The sequence below is a fragment of the Chelonia mydas genome, chromosome 3 (assembly GCF_015237465.2).
Source record: "Chelonia mydas isolate rCheMyd1 chromosome 3, rCheMyd1.pri.v2, whole genome shotgun sequence".
Classification (NCBI taxonomy): Eukaryota; Metazoa; Chordata; order Testudines; family Cheloniidae; genus Chelonia; species Chelonia mydas.
The window spans coordinates 159,126,374-159,146,343 of NC_057851.1; the positions used below are offsets into that span (position 1 = coordinate 159,126,374).

Sequence of the window (19,970 nt, forward strand, 5' to 3'; positions counted from 1 at the left end):
CAGCTTCCAGTGAGAAAAGATTTAAGGTCAGCTTCTGTACTTCACACTACAAAACCTTTTCACACGGACAAAGGGACCTGCAAATCTAACTGCCACATGTTTTATAACATGAAGAAAACCAGGAGATTTCCATGACATCCAGGTTTTCTTTTTCGGGGCTGTACTAGGTCCTTTACAGCCTGCTTTGGAAAAGGTTGGGGGAAGGAGGGTGATATTGATTATGTATGAAGGACTGAAACTAACTTCTTTCCCTGCCTCCGTTTACCTATTAGTTACTGGGAGAGTCTTTGCAAGGTACTATGCGTGTTTGATGCATAAAACACATATGCCTTATCCCATTGGTCTGGAGATTGTTATAGTTATACACACACATAGCAATGTACATTTCTGTTTTTCCTGAAAAGACTAACGACCTTCAGGAGCTTAAGCATGTTTCAGCTCACTGGTATAGGTGGGGCTCCACATGAGTACAAGGGTCTGCTGCCCGTGTGAATTCAGTTGCAGGTTTGGGACCAAGCTCACTAACATAAAAATAGCCCCCAGTATAAAATATATTGCCTAGAGTGGCATTAATGACCTGGAATTTGAGTTCTTGTGACAAGGTGGACTAGGCCCTGAGGCCCCCTGCTGGAGATCTTGTGGCCCTGCCACACCTGGCCCAGAAAAGACAGTAGAGAGGTCCTCCAAGCTGCCTAGAGTGGTTGCGTGGGAAGCAGCCTATCAGGGCCCACCAAGCTAGTATAAGAAGAGCTGCAAGCTAACATGAGTTCAATTCCTTGTTAGAGCTGGAGGATAGTGGATGGTGCTTTGGGTTAGTTACCACCAAGGACAAGGCCCTGAGATAAGGGTAAAGGATGTGCTGGATCCATGGGGGAGTGGCCCAGGGAATTGTAGCACCAACACAGTTTATTTAAAGGGATGTGATGGCGGCTGCTATCTATTGGGTCCATGGGCTGGGACCTGGAGTAGAGGGTGGATCTGGGTCCCCCACACCAGCCGCTGGGATAGTGGCCTGGACTTTGATGCACTATAGAAGGGGAACTGAACTCTTTTAGTGGCCTGGCTGAAGAGCTGGGGCCAGAAAGGACCAGAGAGGTGAAGAGTTCCCCAGGGAAGGAGCCCTGGGGGATATGACCCCACACCAGGGCTGGGATTGCTTAAAGAGCAGGGATAATTCAAGGTAGCCCAGAAGGGGCTGAGAGACAGTTTTGACCAGGTTAGTGTGATAGGCCCTGTTGGACGGATTGATGAGTGAGCCCCAGGATAGGGCTGCAGATTGAAGGACCTTACAGAGGGTGCTGAAATAGACCACCCCACACACACACTTCCTTGTACTTATATCCCAAAAGGCCTTTGCTTTTTTCACATAGACTGCATGTGACTTGGTCAGAAGGCTGAGTTGCCAAAGACCCTCCACAAACAAGTAGAGAGTGAGTGTGCAGGCATACCCACTTGGCCAGTGGGTGCATGTGAGAGGTGAGTGCACCCTGTTATAGTCCTGTAATGGAAGTAGAGAAAATGGTTTATGGTTTATTTTGTAAATATTTCAAGAAACGAGTATAGGCCTAAAGTTTGTTTGTTTGAATATTACTTTATTAATAACTAGAACTCAACACTACTCTTGTCAGCTTGGATTAAAATGCCTTTCCAGGTGAGTGAGAGATTACATATATTTATGCATAGCCCCCTTGTTACCTGAGTCTAATGGAGAACCTTCAGTAGCTATTAGCTGTACAGGGCCTATGGCACATAGCTGAGCAGACCAGATTCTATTCTGTAGTGTGCAGTGGTACACATACACACTAACCACTTCATTACAATGTGTATATTGCTGATGCTTTATTCTACTCCTACTCTCTATTTAAAAACCAACTTTGCAATGGATTAAAACTTTCAAGTAGATCCTCAGCTAGTAGCCGCTTTAGAAGTAAATATTAATTAAATTCAAATGAACTCACCAGCTGTTCCACTTGAAGGAGAAATTCCTTGTTACCGTCTCCCTTGCCCGCCCCACCCCGCCCAGCCACAATTCCCTTAATTCAGTGGACCCAATCCTGGCAAAACATGACACAGAAAAGATTTGCTAGCTCACCAAATCCATCCCCTTTCAAGTGTAGGAAACTACACACAAGAAAGGCTGAGTCAGACCCTGCTGCCATTAAACTCTTCAGTGGGAGCAAGATAAGACCCATTAAACTGATAATGCTACTTGGGATCTTAGCCAAAAGGCCAAATGCATTCAAAAGCTGGAAAAAGACACTGCTACTTTTCTGTTTAGTGCTTTCAGCAACAATTTTTCAAATGGTGGGAGAGGTAGAGAAGTAAATTCCTTGTTGCCTTCTCTTATTGAGTTATTCAGAGCAACACAGTAACCTATAAAACAAAACCTGTTTACAGGTGTTCCTATATTTCATACATTTCCCCAGATGCTTTTTTTATGGTCTTCCCGTCAGGCATCTGAGCAATGAGGGTGTTTGGCACAATATTGTTGACTTTGAGTGCCAACTTGCAACCCTATACAATGTTTAAGGTAATGAAAGAGCCCTCTCTGAGATATTTAAAGAGGTGAACATGCCAAGTGGAAGATGGTTTGGTGTAGAGAGGCTGATATAAGCAGATTTACTGTGGGCCAAAAGGGGTAGCAAGTAATGCAGTAAAATAGTCAAACATATCCATGCTTCTGGGAGATTCTACAGATGACAAGGTAGTGAGCTGGAGAAAGGAAAGGAAGAGAGCTGGGCATGCAGGCAAATTCAACTGTGGGGAAAGTAAAGCTTTGGAGAGATGGGAGGAAAGACTAAAGGAATGTGGCAATGGAAACCCAAGCAAGAAAGAGGAGTTTGTGATGAACAAAAAATGGTGTAATGGAGTGGAAACTGGGTCCATAGGGCGGAATATGAGGCTGGATGCCAGAGAGTAGGAGGAAGAGGGATCAATGTAGAATAATAAGGACATAGTCTTACTATGGGGTTTTGTTTTCAACTGTACACCAGAGTGATACTTTTACCCTAAAAGCAGGTTTAGAACAAGGTTAAATGGCATCTTTTCTTCAAGTTAAAATGGAAGGCATTGTTCCAAACTACTCCACTGGAAGGAGCTGTTCATTCTGACTCCTGTCTGCCACTCTGAGATGCATGAGAGGGAGGGGACAGAAAACACTAATCAATGGGGGGTGACAGAGAAGAGAAAGTGGGACAAACTAGTGAGGAGACAACTGCACCCTTCAGTGTTGCTCGGACACTTTTTGCCTGTATTGGTAAACTATTAGAGATGTCAACTGCAAGGGCATTCAGAGCAAATCATGGCTCAGAAGATCTCTGTGCACAAAGAGGAGCATGGGTCAGGGAAGCTCAAGAGGCTTGTCTACACTGCAAAGTTTTCAACAAAACTTTTATCTTTCACTGATACTTAAAAAATCCCCCTCCCCGCCCCGCTCACGAAAGACAAGTTTTGCCAACGCAATCCTGCTGACAAAGCTAAAACGTGGCTCGCAAGGCTGGAAGTATTTTGTCAGCAAAAGTGCTGAAAAAGAGCGTTTACACAGGCTGACTTTTAGTGACAAGGCTGTGTCTACAAAGCCTTGTCGCTAAAAGCTGTGTGGTGTAGACAAGCCCACTGTGACTGCTTCACTCTTACTGCAATGAAAAGAATTTTATCAAGTGTTTCAAGGCCTGCTTCTCACTCAAAAACCTCCCTTCTGTTCAGAGTGCAACATCAGCTGAGGTCTCTCAGAAGACTCAGAGCCCAATTCTTCACAGCTTGGCAGCTTGTGTAATCATTTACACCTGTGTAAGGTGAGTGTGAACTGCTAACATTCTGATTTGGTAGCAGTTTACACCTACTTTGCACTCACAGGGTATAGTTACACACTACAATAACACTATTAATAAATGACTGCACAAGGTGCAAATCTGGGATGAATCTGGCCTATGGGATGTAAAGCCACTGTCTCTCATGCACGCTCTTGAGGTAGAAAATAGAGGAGACAAGCTCCTGATCAAGGAGAGAGTCTTGAAGAAAAAGTGCTAGCCCAGATCTTCTTCCCAAGATCCCTTCTGTGATCTGAGGAACCTTTCCTTTGTCACACTCTGTACCTCAGGGGAACAACCCGCACCCCCAGTGTCATCCTTATAAAATGATTGTGTGGTAGCCAATGCAAAGTTTGTCATGTCGGGTGTCTTCGGAAGGCCCGTGATGCACTGAACATGGTTGTTACAGTAATGTTACAGGTTATAATTTCATGTATATAGTTATGAGGCTGAAAATGTGTCCTTGTTGCTTAAAGCAAGCCCAGGCAAAAACTCTCCAAGAACAGAGAGGCAGTTCACACCTCATCAGGGCATGTATGGGACAAACGCAGCCCAGCCTCACAGGAACAAAGGATGCTGGCCTAGGCAGCAACAAAAGGATCTGTTAGACCCTCGAGTGAGTCACCCCCCACCTTCCTTTGGTCAGTTTAGAACTGCGATGAGGTAATGCTCACCTGACTCTGAAGGGGAGGGGGAGCAAAGCCAAGAGGGAAGAAAGGACATGATAAAAGGGATAGACATTTGCCATGCTTCCTCTCTCTTCCACCTACATATACAGACACCAAACCAAGAGACTGAAGCGCTGATCAAAGGGGAGAGCCTGGCTGAAAAGTAATCAGCAAGCCTGTGGTGAGAAGCATCTAAGTTTGTAAGGGCATTGAAAGTATTAAGATCAGCTTTGAATGCGTTTTGCTTTTATTTAATTTGACCAAATCTGACTTGTTATGCTTTGACTTATAATCGCTTAAAATCTATTTTTATAGTTAATACATCTGTTTTTGTTCTATCTGAAGCAGTGAGTTTGGTTTGAAGCATGTCAGAGACTCCCCTTGGGATAACAGCCTGGTACATATCAATTTCTTTGTTAAATTGACAAACTCATATAAGCTTGCAGCGTCCAGCGGGCATAACTGGACTTTGCAAGACGGAGGTTCCTTGGGTTGTATCTGGGACTGGAGGTATTGGCTAGCATCATTTGGTTGCAAGTAGCTAGGAGTAGCTTACATGCCAGAGACTGTGCATGAACAGCCAGGAGTGGGGGTTCTCACAGCAGAGCAGGGTAAGTCTGGCTCCCAGAGTCAAGGATTGGAGTGACCTAGCAGATCACCAGTCCAGATCACACCAGAAGGGAATGTCACACCCTTCACTCTGCTGAGGTCAGGGGAAGTCAATCAATGGAGGTATTACTGCATTAGATGGAAATCATACCAAACTTGGCAGGTGGGCTGAGCTTCACCTTGAATGTTTCGGTTTGTTCTAACTAAAAAATCTACAGGTATGAACCTGTGCAAACTGAAACCCTAGATGTAGTGCCTAGGGGGCTCAACCCCATTGTGCTAGGCACTGTACAAACATACAACACAGATTGTCATACTTTAGGGACAGGGACCATCTGTCCTGAGAGCTAGGGTGACCAGATGTCTCAATTTTATAGGGACAGTCCTGATTTTTGGGTCTTTTTCTTATATAGGCTCCTATTACCTCCGCTCCCTGTCCCAATTTTTCACACTTGCTGTCTGGTCACCCTACTGAGAGCTTGCACAGTCTAATTTAGGACAAGATGAGATGTGTATATTTGACCACTAGGAAATGTGCTTATTGTTCCCATCTGATAGCTGATAGCCTATGCACAATTTTGGGCTGTACCAGTTTAGACTGTCTTTGAATCAATAACCTAGAGGTGAAAGGCTCTATATCACATTACCAAGCCCATGATCCATCCAATCCCTCAGCCAGTAGTTTTTAATCCTAGATCTTTGTATAATGGATCATGAACTATTTTGTTGATTACAATTTTAAAATGGAAACCCTTGATTTATTGCACACATGGCACTGGAGAATTAAGAGATTTTTTATTTTGAGACAGCTGAAAAACTGATTACAGCACTTCTCTTAAAGCAACTATTTACACCATTTTATAATAATATGTATCTTCTCAACTGAACTATAGCAATAAAAATCATGCCTGGGAGAGTCTCATTAGAAGTTGGATCAGTTTTTGTATGGGAGAAAGAATTCTTTGGCCTCTTTGAACCAAAATCCCAGTTCTAGCAGCTTTAAGCTGTTGCTTTTATGTAAGATGAATATCTGGATGGGGTATAGTCAGTATAGTGACTACCTTTCCTGTTGGTCTTCTGACACAGGAGTCATGGCCAAGATAAATGGGGTGGGGCCACGATACCCCTGCAGTTATTTCTGGCAGCTGGAATGGCCCTGATTCAGGCAAAGGGTGGGAGAGGTATAAAGGTAGACAGAGGTGAAGTGATTTGCTGGAGTTCTCAAAGAAGGTCAATAGCAGAGCTGGGATTAGAATTTAGGAGTGAAATCCTGACTTCATTGATTTAAATGGGGCCAACATTTCACATTATGCCTCCTGATTTCCAGTTCAGTCTCCTTTTTAGAGCATGCTGCTTTTCTTGGAGCCTGTGAAATTGGTACACTTTCTCTTTTGTCCCATCCACTGAGCTGCACTGACTGCAGCTCAGAATCTAGGTCTCCCTCTGCATATGTTATTGCCAGTAAGCATACCCCTTTACTACAGGACAAATAAGAAATCACATTCGTAAAAAATCTTTCAAAGCAATTCTCATATGTTCTGAGTAATTCTGAAAGTCTTCAGCAAACAAACCAAAGTAGGAAGAACTAATCTTCACAGATTAATTTTGTTCTCTAGCCCCATTTTATGGGGCAGCAATCTTGCAATGATTATTGATTATCAGGCAGGACTACTAATCCCCTTAAGGTCATTAAGTGTACTTAATTAAAGAGCAGTTAGCAAGCTTCTCTTTACCAAAGTAATAGTGGCTGTTAAAAGTGATTTGCACATTACCAATATGGTGGCTATTACTCTAATGGTCAATTTGTCATTTATATTTTCCAAAACAAATACATTTGGTAGGTCAAATGAGTGCAAAAAAGCATCAGACGTGTACTTGTTACAATATATGTGAAAAGCAACGGTCAGGAAGATTTTTTTTTCTTAGTGCACATAAATGTGAATGCATTTGTTTTACTTTAGTTGTACATTTTATCTTAAGGTGAAGGGTATAAGTAGGCACCATTTTCTATTTCTTTTATACACGCCAATATCTGGATATTGATGTAGGTTAGATATTAGAAATCTATCATTATATTCAAATTTGCATATAATCTTAATCCCCCACTGAAATTACTTTCTCAGATACTGGGTTTTGCAAATTTTTCATAATCTCCGGCCAGAGGAGAATATTTCTGGAAAGTTTTAGAGAAATCTGTTCAGTCTTTTATTTTATTTTTTTGAGGGAGAAAGTTTGGGGAGAAAAACGTTATGAGCATTTAAAAATCATTTCTGAATGTGCTCAGCTGAGTTTTCCTAAGAAATTTCAGCAGTCCCTAATGAAGCTGCGACCCTTTTGACATCACTAAAATCTGTGGATTCTCCTTGCTTGATCTAATTAGTGCCTGTTAAAGAGAGGGGTTTAGTTTCTCAGGTTGCTACTGGGATGATTTTTATGAGACTGAAACACACCCTACAAAATAAAAGCCTGCAATGTTAAAAGCCTGCAAGGAGAAAAATCTCAGGTATAAAAAAATATTGTGGCAAGTATTTTAGGTCTCTCTTTTCCCACAACCCCCACTTTCATTTTTAACCAAATCTTAAAACTTTTTCCTTTGTGCAGATACAGCTATTTATTCCTTTTCCTAGTGGCAAATAGGATTGTTCACCTGATGGAAGAAAGCACCTCTTTTGAGCTCTGAAAGATGACAGGATATCACCTCTTAAACATATCCTTGGTCGAGGACTGTGCATTCCCCGTTTTTGGATGTCAGGCCGGGGTCGTTTGGGACTCTTGGGGGGAGGGGGAGAGGGATAGTCCACATTTGTGGGGAAAAGAGGAAATGTTTCTATAGAGGCTTTTTCTTTTTTTGTCTTAATGGCAGCTGTTTAGGGGTTTGGAATTGACAGGGACGGGCAGAGTGCAGGCAAGGTGGAACAAAGCTGCATAAATAATACATTCAGCTGCATAATACATGCAATTCATAATCCATCCAGGAAGAGAAACATATCAAATTACATATGGGTAAAATATATTTGGGTAAAAATGTCAGTCAATAAACAACAAGGAAATTGCAAGCTGTTCATAGGCAATCCATGCTGAAACAAAACAAGCTCCCCCTCCAAAAAGAGGGCAAATGCATAAAAGGGCTTGAGTGTGCCATCCTGAATGAGGCATGGGACTACCTTTGGAGAAAGGGATTATTCAGTATGACTAATGGTACAAAAATTCTCTATCCTTAAGGACCCTGCTCCTGCTCCCACTGTGAAGCCAAGGGGAGTTTTGCCATTGACTTTATTGGGAACAGGCTTGGGGCCTAGTTATTAATGCTTGATGGTGCCATAGCACATGCATAACATCTTCATTTTAAATATGTACATACTGTTAGGTTTCCTCCCACTACATTTAATTTAGATATTTTCAAGCAGCTTACCAGCTAACAATCTTTTAATATTCTATTTATTTAATACTGTTGCTTGGGATGCCCATATAATCAGATAAGGGTCATTAAATCACTTTTGTGATTAAATAGGATAATACTATTTATTCGCTTTACTCACCCTATTAATATTAGAGCTTATGCTGACTATATTTTGATATTTAAAATGAAGTTATATTTTTTCAAATATCATGATTATATGAAAAGGCTATATTATCTCATTGTGAGGATTACCCTCCTGTACCTTATCCACCATAATGTCTGCACATATTGGCCTTCAGATTTCCTCATGTTAGCTGCTGACCTCAGGCATTTCTCTGGTCTCCCATCTGGCATCTGTTATTTATCCTCCACATAGTTCTAAAACATGTCCTCCCCCACAATTCCTTAAGATTTGCTGAGTAGTCACTCTTAACTATTCATGCGCCCAATGATATCTGCTTCATTCAAAAGACAGTTTGCATTTTCAGGTGGGCCTGCAAGCCAACTTTTCACCTGTTCCTTTCTCCAACTGCAACCAAATTCTGTCTATTGTGATAATATCACAATCCACAGGGCCTGCCTGAGGATTTTGCGGAAGATGAGTGGGACTATTCTTTGAGGTATACCCTCACCAAATTTAACTGACTCAACTTCTATTTCTTAGGTGCAAGTCTTCAGGCTCTCATGAACCTCCTTCTGCAAGGGAAGTGGAACTCGGCTGTTTGTGCAGAGATCGGTAACTAGTTGGCAACATCTGAAATAGTTTTGCAAGGGACAATTGGCCAAATGCACTGGGCATTTTGGAGCTACAAGCCCCTGGATATGGTAGGGATTTATGTGCATTGTAGTGAATTTGATCACTTATGTAATCCTCATGAGTAACACTGGGCAAAGAATGCTAACGCTTTTCTAACGACATTTACACAGCAACTACGCCTACCCCCCAGCACACACTGACCACCACTCCCAGGCCACCCTTTCCATACTTGCAATGCACACAAACCTACTCCATATATGCCACACACATGTGGGCGCTTGCTCCACTCAAGGGCTGGTTGGAAGATTATGTGCATGTATTAAAAGCAGGGAGGTTTGTGTGGGATAAGTCTGTGTCCAACTGTGAGCTCCATTTTGTATTGAGAAATCCCTTTTTTATATTATGTGGTAAACACGTGTCTAAACTTTCCTGAGGGTAGCTTATTGTATTGAATTCCAGGCAGTGTCCTGCCCAGGAGATGGGCATGATATCTTGCTGAAGGACTACCATGGAGAAGCCATAAAAACTGCTTTCCAGGGCTATTAACTTTGAAAGACTATCAACTACTGAAAAAACAATGGGGAGTCCTTTTGGCACCTTAGCCCATGAAAACTTATGCTCAAATAAATTTGTTAGTCTCTAAGGTGCTACAAGGACTCCTTGTTGTTTTTGCTGATACAGACTAGCACGGCTACCACTCCGAAACCTATCCACTACTGGTTTACCTGCCTGGAACAATGGATCTTCTACACTGGTGTGGCAAGCCTGAGGGGGGTTGGAGCTGACCATCGTCATACGTAGGCAGGAGGGGCTCTGGCTTGCCTGAAACACTAACAGAATTTCATGGGGTGAAATCAGACTGGGGAGGGTGCAGCTTGGGACTTTTGTTGTTGTCAATGACCTCTAACTCTTTTTAGTGCTTTCAATAATAGTGTCTGTTAAATACCTTTGCTAAGCCTGTGTTCCTTGCTTTCCTGCCATGTTGTCTCCAAACGGGTTAAATTAGAAACCCAGGATGCCCGCAGTTTAGGTGGAACTTTGTGTGTGTGTGGGTGTGTATGAGAGAATAACTGGGGAGGCTCAGACTGAGGCTGTGATTTTTGGGGATAGTGTGTGTCTGGACAGGGGAGTTCCAATTCCCAAAGAAGAGTGTCAGATGAGATTGAAACCTGGGAATGGGCCCTAGACACCCATAGCTAGAAATAATGACTATACGCTAGCCAAACCGAATTGCATTGGAAGCATGTGGGATTGTGACAGACAGGTGACCATACAGAAAGGCACTAGGTCAGGTTGTAACAAGGGGATTGCAAAAGTTTTCACTACTTATGAAATTTTGAGACTTCTGAGAACTTCCAGACAAAAGGTTATAGAGCTGGGCAGAAACCTGGAACTATTTTCTGGTGACATTTTTTCAATTTTTTGTTTGTTTGCTGAAATTTTGAAATGTTCTGATGAGTTGTAAACCTCTACACGTACACACACAGGCAGACTCCTTCCTCACCACTTCCCTCCAATATGTAAACTGGCCATTCAGGCTTGCTCCATGTTTTGTGCTCCCTATTCCTCTCCTGCAAAAACAACAACTTGGCAGCTCTCCTCTCCTGCTGCTGCTCTTCACTGGCTCCTTTCCATAGCTCCTCCCTGGTCTGCTTCTCCCCTGCTTTGTCAATAGTCTATTACCAACTTGCCAGTTTAAAACTCTCTCCCTCTGTGCAAGCATGTGAATTCTCACTCCTGCACAGCAAGACCTCCTTATTCACATGTTTAAACAAATGGATGCTGAATGAGTTTGTGCTGATTCTGTGTTGATTTCCTGTTACTATTTTAGTCAATGAGCTTTACTATCATGAATGAAAGCAAATGTTAAGCTTGAATGTTTCAATATTCACCATCAATACATTTCAAAGAGTGGGCCAGATCCTCCCTGAGTCTTGATCTTTCCCCACTGAAGTCACTAGGAGTTAGGGTTGCCAGGTGTCCAGTTTTCAACTGGAAGGCTTGGTTGAAAAGGGACCCTGGTGGCTCTGGTCAGCACTGCTGACCAGGCAGTTAAAAGTCCGGTCAGCGAGGCTAAGGCAGGCTCCCTGTGGCTCCTGGAATCAGCGGCATGTCCCTCCTCTGGGTCCTATGCATAGGGGCGCCCAGGGTGCTCTTCACACTGCCCCTGCCCCAAGTGCCAGCTCTGCAGCTCCCATTGGCCATGGTTCCTGGCCAATGGGAACTTTGGGGGTGGTGCGCAGAGTCACCTGGCTGCACCTCTGCGTAGGAGACGGAGAGGGGAGACATGCTTAAGGTAAGCTTCCAGGAGCTGCTTAAGGTAAGTGCTGCCTGGAGCCTGCACCCCTGCCCTGATCCCCCTCCTGCCCTCCACACCCCCTGGTCCCAGCCCAGAGCACCCCTCTGCACCTCAAATCCCTCATTTGTGGCCCCACCTCAGAACCTGCACCCCCCCAGCACAGAGTCTATACACCCCAACCTCCTGTCTCAGCCCAGAGCCCCCCCTCGTACTCCAAACCCCTTATCCCTGGCTCCACCCCAGAGCCCGCACCCCCAGCTGGAGCCCTTATCCCCTCCCACACCCCTGCCCCAGCCCTGTGAAAATGAGTGCGGGAGGGTAGGGAGAGCAAGTGACAGAGGGAGGGGAGATGGATTGTGTGGGGCCAGGGCCTTGGAAGAGGGTTGAAGCAAGGGTGTTCAGTTTTGTGCGAGTAGAAAGTTGGCAACCCTACTAGGAGTATAGCTCAGATCCACAAAAGTACTGAAATCCAATGGCAATCAGGAGTCTAAATATCTATGTGGATCTGGGCCTTTGCCATGAACTTCAATGGGAACAGGATCAAACCCCAGCATAGCTCCACTGAAATAATTTACAACAGCTGAGGATCTGGCCCTTAACTAATCAACTATAGTGCAAATTTCAATTTGTGAATTTTACATTAGTATGTGAGCTTTGAAATTCACACTGTTGTTGTTTGGACATAAATCATCTGATCAGGGAACAAAGAGAATATCTTATGGTTTGCTATGTCACTTACAAATGCAGCCCAAACTTTGCAAAAATAGAAAAACTAATTGTAAACAACCTAAAGATCTGGAATTATGTGAAGAAACTCATGGATGACTTTAAAATATCAAATACTGAATAATTTTGCAACTTGTTTGTAGACTATGATTAATGTCCTCTTCATAAATTATTTGGTACATATTATTCACCCAGCTCTAGTCAAATATACCTATGGAGTAGGTCAGTATTATCCATATGGGGGAATGAGGATACAATTGTCAAGTTAATAGCCACAGAGGGAATCAGAGTAAAGACCAGCAACTGAATCCATTCTATTATCTGATACTGCAGTTCGTTCAATGCTCCTTTCATTGAAATTGTTGTTCTGATGAATGTCTTAATTTATATAATTAAGAGCTTTAAACCAAGACTCAAGTAGGAAAATTTTTTACAAGGGGAATGCTCCTTCCTTCTGTCCTCTCCTTATACACTGGAGGGAACTGGATTACTAGACTGCTGGTTTAAATCCAACTTGGTTGGTAGTGTTTGAAAGGTATCCTCTCATGGCTGCTTGGTGACTTGTGGAAAAGGAGTTTGATGATTTCAATCCAGGTACCACACCCATAGGGGCAGTATAACAATCCACACAAACAAATTGTTCTCATTGCATAGATACAAATATAAAAAGGACAATTAATTGTTCCCTTGTTACTAATCTGAGAGGAGAGGTCAAGCACTGACTAGGCAGGGGGAGTGAATTACTTTCCCCCACCTAGAAGTTATCCCTCCAGGTCAGGACTGAAGCACATTGACTACTTCCAAGGGAATATCTTTATTATCATGTAAATGCTCTACCTAGTTATATGAGCATGATATTTTTCATAATAAACTACAATGGTCATCTAGGCAGCTTCAAAAGGAAAGCACTTGCATAGGGCAATTCTGCTGTCCAATTATTTGCAGTTTGTTCAGGAAGTAGGCCTCATCCTGGGCCAAATCATTAATCCTCACTCAAGCGCATTCTGATTTTCAATAAAATGGAGTAGGTATTTGTTCCACATAAGTAGGACACAAAGCTTTATTTATCAGAGAAGCAATATCCTGCATGAGCATTTTGTAGCCAGAAATAGCTTGACTTCATGGCATCATGTGAAACAAATGCCCTCGAGAGTCTGCTTCTTGTGCGGTTTGTGCTGTCTCATTATGCGTTGCTGCTGGTGCCTTAACTCAGGCTTGAATGATGTATCAATGGGCCCCCTCAGGACCTTTACTATAGCAGAAAGAAGAATCCCATCTTCTGATTATAAGAGTGACACATTGGTGAGGAACACTGAGCACTAGGAGGCACTTTCTATACTTGAATCTTTGCAGAAGCTCATGAAAATAAAAAGACCTAAGGGAGGAACAAGATGCTATATCCTGTCAGTTCTCCAGGATATTGTGTGTAGTCGTGAAGAGATTTCATCTCACCAATGTGGAAAAGCAGCACTGGCCACTTCACAGGAAGAAAAAAGAGCAGCCATGACCAGTATTGAGGGTTCACCTCAGTTCAGTTCCTTCCCCTCCCTTGCACAGATGGACAGATTATGAATTGGCTGCTTGGAAGACAAGTTCCACACCCATAGTCAGGGACTGGGATAAATCTCAAGCTGCAGAATCTTTTGCTTCCTTTTATTACCTTATTTGCTTTCTTGTAATCTATTTCTTGGAGGTTGGGGGAGGGAACTTGTAGACTGTCTTTGTATTTTTTTCTGTTTAGTTATCCCACCACCTTACTTTACTCTGTATAAAATCATACTCTATCTAAAACTTTAGGGGGAAGAAGAGAACAATTTATACAAACCCTTCTGGAATAAGCTAGGGTGAATAACCTTTCCAATGTGTCAGAATAAGGGCAACTGAAAGAATCATGCATTGCAATTAGGAAATTGGGAATTCAATCAGCAGCAGATTGCTGCCCTACTTATTTGTCCAGCTTTGTTGTCAGTAACTGAATCACAATAATCTGTGAATACCTTAAGAGAAAATGTCACGGATGCTGATAGACCAGGTGCCAGCACTTGCATCAGCTGAGCACTGACAAACTCATAGCTGAGGGAACTGGGATTGTTTAGTCTGCAGAAGAGAAGAATGAGGGGAGATTTGATAGCTGCTTTCAACTACCTGAAAGGGGGTTCCCAAGAGGATGGCTCTAGATTGTTCTCAGTGGTAGCAAATGACAGAACAAGGAGTAATGGTCTCAAATTGCAGTGGGGGAGGTTTAGGTTGGATATTAGGAAAAAAATTTTCACTAGGAGGGTGGTGAAGCACTGGAATGCATTACCTAGGGAGGTGGTGGAATCTCCTTCATTTTAAGGTCAGGCTTGACAAAGCCCTGGCTGGGATGATTTAGTTGGGGATTGGTCCTGCTTTGAGCAGGGGGTTGGATCTCCTGAGGTCACTTCCAACCCTGATATTCTACGAGTCTATTAAATCAGCTCAACTCACCTGTATGTTAGTATTCAAGATGGGTGTTAGTGTTGGATTAAAGTGATACCGGGGTCTGTTCTGGAATCATTCTTTTTTACATTTTCCCATAACAGAAATGTATTAATTATCACTTAACTCCAACATTAGACTTGTCAGGATGTGTTTAGACTCTATAAAAATACTTGTAAATTGCTGCATGCACTAATCTTACTTATGTCTGTATCCCGTGTTATAAGGAAATTTGTAAGTTTTGCTTTATAACTGCAAAAAAAGCCTGCTCTTGTCAACTCAGACAGCAGGAGTGGTTCCCTCGACCATCAAGGAGGACTATCAAAAGTAAGTTGGCCATTCTGAAACATCACAATATAAAGACTAATTGCTAATTTCCCCTACACAGGTTACGTGCAGAAGTGTTCAACTCATTAGTTTGAATTCTGGAAGAGGGAAACAGAGAGCTGATTTAATAAAAAAAAAAAAAGGCATTTTCATTTTTGTTTGGACTGTCACAGGGCTGGAGCTAAGAAACAAAAGCAGAGATCCCCAGGTGAACTTGGGTTAGCCTTAAAAGACATTCAGTGCTGACAGAATGATACATCTGTCACCTTTTGGAACCATAGTTTGTAATTCCTTTGTGTATATATGTTGCCTGCTTTAACCTGTAAATAACTCTCTCAGATGGTGGAGAAATCCACTAGGGGAGAGGCTGTTCTAGATTTCATTTTTGAGAAATAGAGAGGAACTGGTTGAGAATTTGAAAGTAGAAGGCAGGTTGCCTGAAAGTGACCATGAAATGATAGAGTTCATCATAGGCACTGACTCCGTGGGTGCTGCGGGGCTGCAGCACCCATGGGGAAAAAATTAGTGGGTCCTCCGCACCCACCAGCAGCCAAGCTCCCCCACCACCTCCTCGCCGCTCCCTCCTCCCGTGAGTGCACCGCATCCCCGCTTCTACCCCTCCCAGCGGTTCCTGCCCACTGCCTAACAGCTGTTTGGTGGTGCTTAGGACTTTCCGGGAGGAGAGGGGGTGTGGCGCGCTCAGGGGAGTAGGAGGGGCAGGGACTTGGTGGAATTGGGGTGGGGTAAAGGTGGTACAGGGGCAGGGGTTGAGCACCCATGGGGCAGAGGAAAAGTCGGCACCTATGGAGTTCATGATTCTAAGGAATGGTAGGAGGGAAAACAGCAAAATAGAGTGAATAGATTTCAAGAAGTCAGACTTCAGCAAATGCAGGGAATTGGTAGGTGAGATCACTCGGGAAGCAAGTCTAAGGGGGGGAAGTTCAGGAGAGTTGGCAATTTTCAGAGACATTATTAAGGGCAGAAGAGCAAACATTCCCCTGCATAGGAAAGATAGGAAGTACGGCAAGAGATCACCCTGCCTTTACCAGGAAATCTTCAATGATCTGAAACTCCAGAAAGAATCCTACAAAAAGTGAAAACTAGCTCAAATTACAAAGGATGAATATAAACAAATTACACAAGTATGTAGGGATAAAATGAGATTAAACTAGCTAGAGACATAAAGGGTAACAAGAAAATGTTTTACAAATACATTAGAAGCACAGGGAAGACCAAGGACGGGGTAGGCCCATTACTCAATGTGCGGGGGAGGGGGCGAGAGAACAATAACAGAAAATGTGGAAATGGCAGAAATACAAAATGACTTTGTTTTTCATCAAAAAGTTTAGTAGCAATTGGACGTCTAACTTAATGAACACCAATGAAAATGAGGTGGGATCAGAAATTAAAATAGGTAAAGAACAAATTTAAAAATTGCTTAGACAAGTTAGATGATGAAATACATCCTAGAATACTCAAGGAGCTGACTGATGAGGTATCTGAGCCATTAGCAATTATCTTCAAAAAGCCATGGAAGACCGGAGAGATTCCAGAAGACTGGAAAAAGGCAAATATAATGCCCAGCTATAAAAATGGGAATAAAGACAAGCTGGGGAATTACAGACCAGTCATCTTAACTTCAGTACCTGGAAAGATAATGAAGAAAATACTTAAGCAATTAATTTGAAAACGCCTAGAAGATAATAAGGTGGTAAGTAACAGTTAGCATGGATTTGTCAAGAACAAATCGTGTCAAACCAGCCTAATAGCTTTCTTTGACAGGATAACGAGCCTTGTGGATAAGGGAGAAGGGATAGATGTTATATCTTGATGGTATTAAGGCTTTTGACACTGTCTTGCATGACCTTCTTATAAACAAACTAGGGAAATAGCTCCATCTAGGTTGAACTTTAAGGTGGGTGCATAACTGGCTAGAAAACCATTCCCAGAGAGTAGTTATCAGTGGTTCACAGTCAAGCTGGAAGGGCATATAGATTGGGTTCCCTCAGGGATCAGTTCTGGGTCCGGTTCTGTTTGATATCTTCATCAGTGATTTAGATAATGGCACAACGAATACACTTATAAAGTTTGTGGATGATACCAAGATGGGAGGGATTGCAAGTGCTTTGAAGGATAGGATTAAAATTCAAAATGATCTGGAGAAATGGTCTTAGGTAAATAGGATGAAATTCACTAAGGACCAATGCAAAGTACTGCACTTAGGAAGGAACAAAGAGCTACAAACATACAAAATGGGAAATGACTGACTAGGGAGGAGTACTGCAGAAAGGGACCAGGCGTCATAGTGGATTACAAGCTAAATATGAGTCAACAGTGTAATACTGTTGCAAAAAAAGCAAACATCATTCTGGGATGTATGAGCAGCAATCTTGTAAGCAAGACCCAAAGTAATTTTTCTGCTCCACTCAACATTGGTTAGGCCTCAACTGAAGTATGGTATCCAGCTCTGGGCATCACATTTCAGAAAGATTTGGAGAAAGTCCAGAGAAGAGCAACAAAAATGATTAAAAGTCTAGAAAACATGACCTATGAGGGAAGATTTAAAAAAAAAAGGGGGGGGGGGGGTGTTTAGTCTGGAAAAGAGAAGACTGAGGGGTGGGACATAACCGTTTTCAAATACATAAAAGGCTGTGAGGAGGGGGGAGAAACATTTTTGTGCTTAACCTCTGAGGATATGGAAGAAGCAATGCACTTAAATTGCAGCTAGGTTTAGGTTAGACATTAGGAAAAACTTTTCCTAACTGTCAGGATGGTTACGCACTGGAATAAATTGCTTAGGGAGGTTGTGGAATCTCCATCATTGGAGATTTTTAAGAGCAGGTTAGACACCTGTCGGGGATGGTCTAGATCAGTGGTTCCCAAACTTGTTCCGTTGCTTGTGCAGGGAAAGCCCCTAGCGGGACAGGACGGTTTGTTTACCTGCCGCATCCGCAGGTTCGGCCGATCGTGGCTCCCAGTGGGTGCGGTTCGCTGCTCCAGGCCAATGGGAGCTGCTGGAAGTGGCGGCCAGTATGTCCCTCGGCCCGCGCCGCTTCCAGCAGCTCCCATTGGCCTGGAGCAGCGAACCGCGGCCACTGGAAGTCACGATCAGCCGAACCTGCTGACGCAGCAGGTAAACAAACCGGTCCGGCCCACCAGGGGCTTTCCCTGCACAAGCGGCAGAACAAGTTTGGGAACCACTGGTCTAGATCATACTTTGTCCTGTCTTGAGTGCAGGGGACTGGACTAAAGACCTCTTGAGGTCCTTTCCAGTCCTATGATTATATGATTTTTTTTTCCTAGCTAATAAATCCTTAGTTAGTTTACTATAGGATTGGCTACAATCACTGTTTTTGCTCTGAGATCTAAGGTACAAATTGATGTGGGGTGAGTGAGTAGTGTCTCGAGACTGGGAGGAACCTAAATATTTTGTGATCTTTGGTGTAAGTGACTATTTATCCCTAAGTCGTGGGTAGCAAGATAGACTGGAGTGCCCAAGGGGACTACCTGTGACTCTATGGTAAGACTTGATACAGTGCTTCAGAAAAAAGAAAAGGAGGACTTGTGGCACCTTAGAGACTAACCCATTTATTTGAGCATGAGCTTTCGTGAGCTACAGCTCACTTCATCGGATGCATACTGTGGAAACTGCAGAAGTGCTTCAGAAGTTCACGATTGTTACTGGATTGGTGAAATCAAATTATAGAACATACCACTAGTTTGGGGTATCTGCCCTGCTTTTTAAAAAAAAAAAAATTTAATAGTCTGCCCTGAGGTTGGCTCTCAGTCTTGAACCATTCTGGACAGTGTAACAGTTACCCTGACTGTACATATAATATTCCTTTGTGACTCCAAACACTGTGTCAGTCTAACAATTAGAGCTAGAGGCTTGTGTGGGTAGTTTAACCTATCTTGGTTTGGGTCACACCAGGTATGATCTTTCCCTACTCGTGTGAACTGGCTCTAAGCATACCTGAAAAGAACAGGTCACTTTCAGGTGTCCCCAACTGCCATTATATTGCTGCTGTTCTAAGCCCAGCCATACCTTTCTGAATCATGAAATCTCAGCAGGCACTTCTATAGATACTACAATAGCAATCTTGACAATATTTCATAATGTAAGACCTTGTGCCTTCAGCCCTTATAAAAGTGATTTCAATGGGACTGATAATGCAAGAGCTGCAGGACTAAACATGTTGCTCATATTGAGTTATGAAGAAAAAAGAATCAAATTTAGGTTACCAAAGTGGTAAACTATATTGTACTGTATCTTCACAACAAACCAGTGTTTGTTAGAAATCAACTTTTTCCCTCTAAAAATGTTTGATCTAGTAGACAGTCTGACCCTTCAGTGAACAAAAAGCAATTTTTATATATATATATATATATATATAAAATCTTAATTTAAATAATTTCAATCTGTTACACTTAGCTGTAACTTGTTGACATATATATCTCAACATGAATGAGGTGGAGGCTACCTGTACAGTAGGTGAATGTGACCTTCTATTTCCAGAAACCTGGATTTCACACCTAGAATTTAGTAACTAAAAGTTAGGTGGTCTCAGCATAATCGTCTGTGAGCATGTGACCACAGCAAAAAAAACTTGCTACAATTTAGCACAATTGTTACATTCTTCTCAGGAGAATTGCAGGGTTTCATATCTCCCAGCACTGTGCTTCATTATTATTAATCTTAAGGAAAAAGTTGAAAGTCTCAAGAACACTCATGCAGATATGTTTGTGTGAAAGTTCCCAGTGGAAATGTTTGTATGGCTATCTTTTTTTTTTTTTTTTTAAATTAGGTCATTCACGCAGAAAAGCGAAAATGCCACATAACTTAGGTGACCAGTTGCACACTTACAAATAATGAAGAGTGAATAATCAAAGACATGGGCCCATTCTTGCAGTATCT

The 19,970-nt window shown here is 42.6% G+C and overlaps 1 long non-coding RNA gene across 1 annotated transcript; it reads left to right on the plus strand.

Moving 5' to 3' along the window:
- Window positions 1-783: 783 nt before the first annotated feature.
- LOC122464845 lies at window positions 784-10,134 on the plus strand. The gene is made up of 4 exons (XR_006289240.1): window positions 784-847; window positions 1,371-1,476; window positions 9,151-9,311; window positions 9,925-10,134. It is a non-coding gene; the product is annotated as an uncharacterized LOC122464845 (long non-coding RNA).
- The last annotated feature ends 9,836 nt before the right edge of the window (window positions 10,135-19,970 follow it).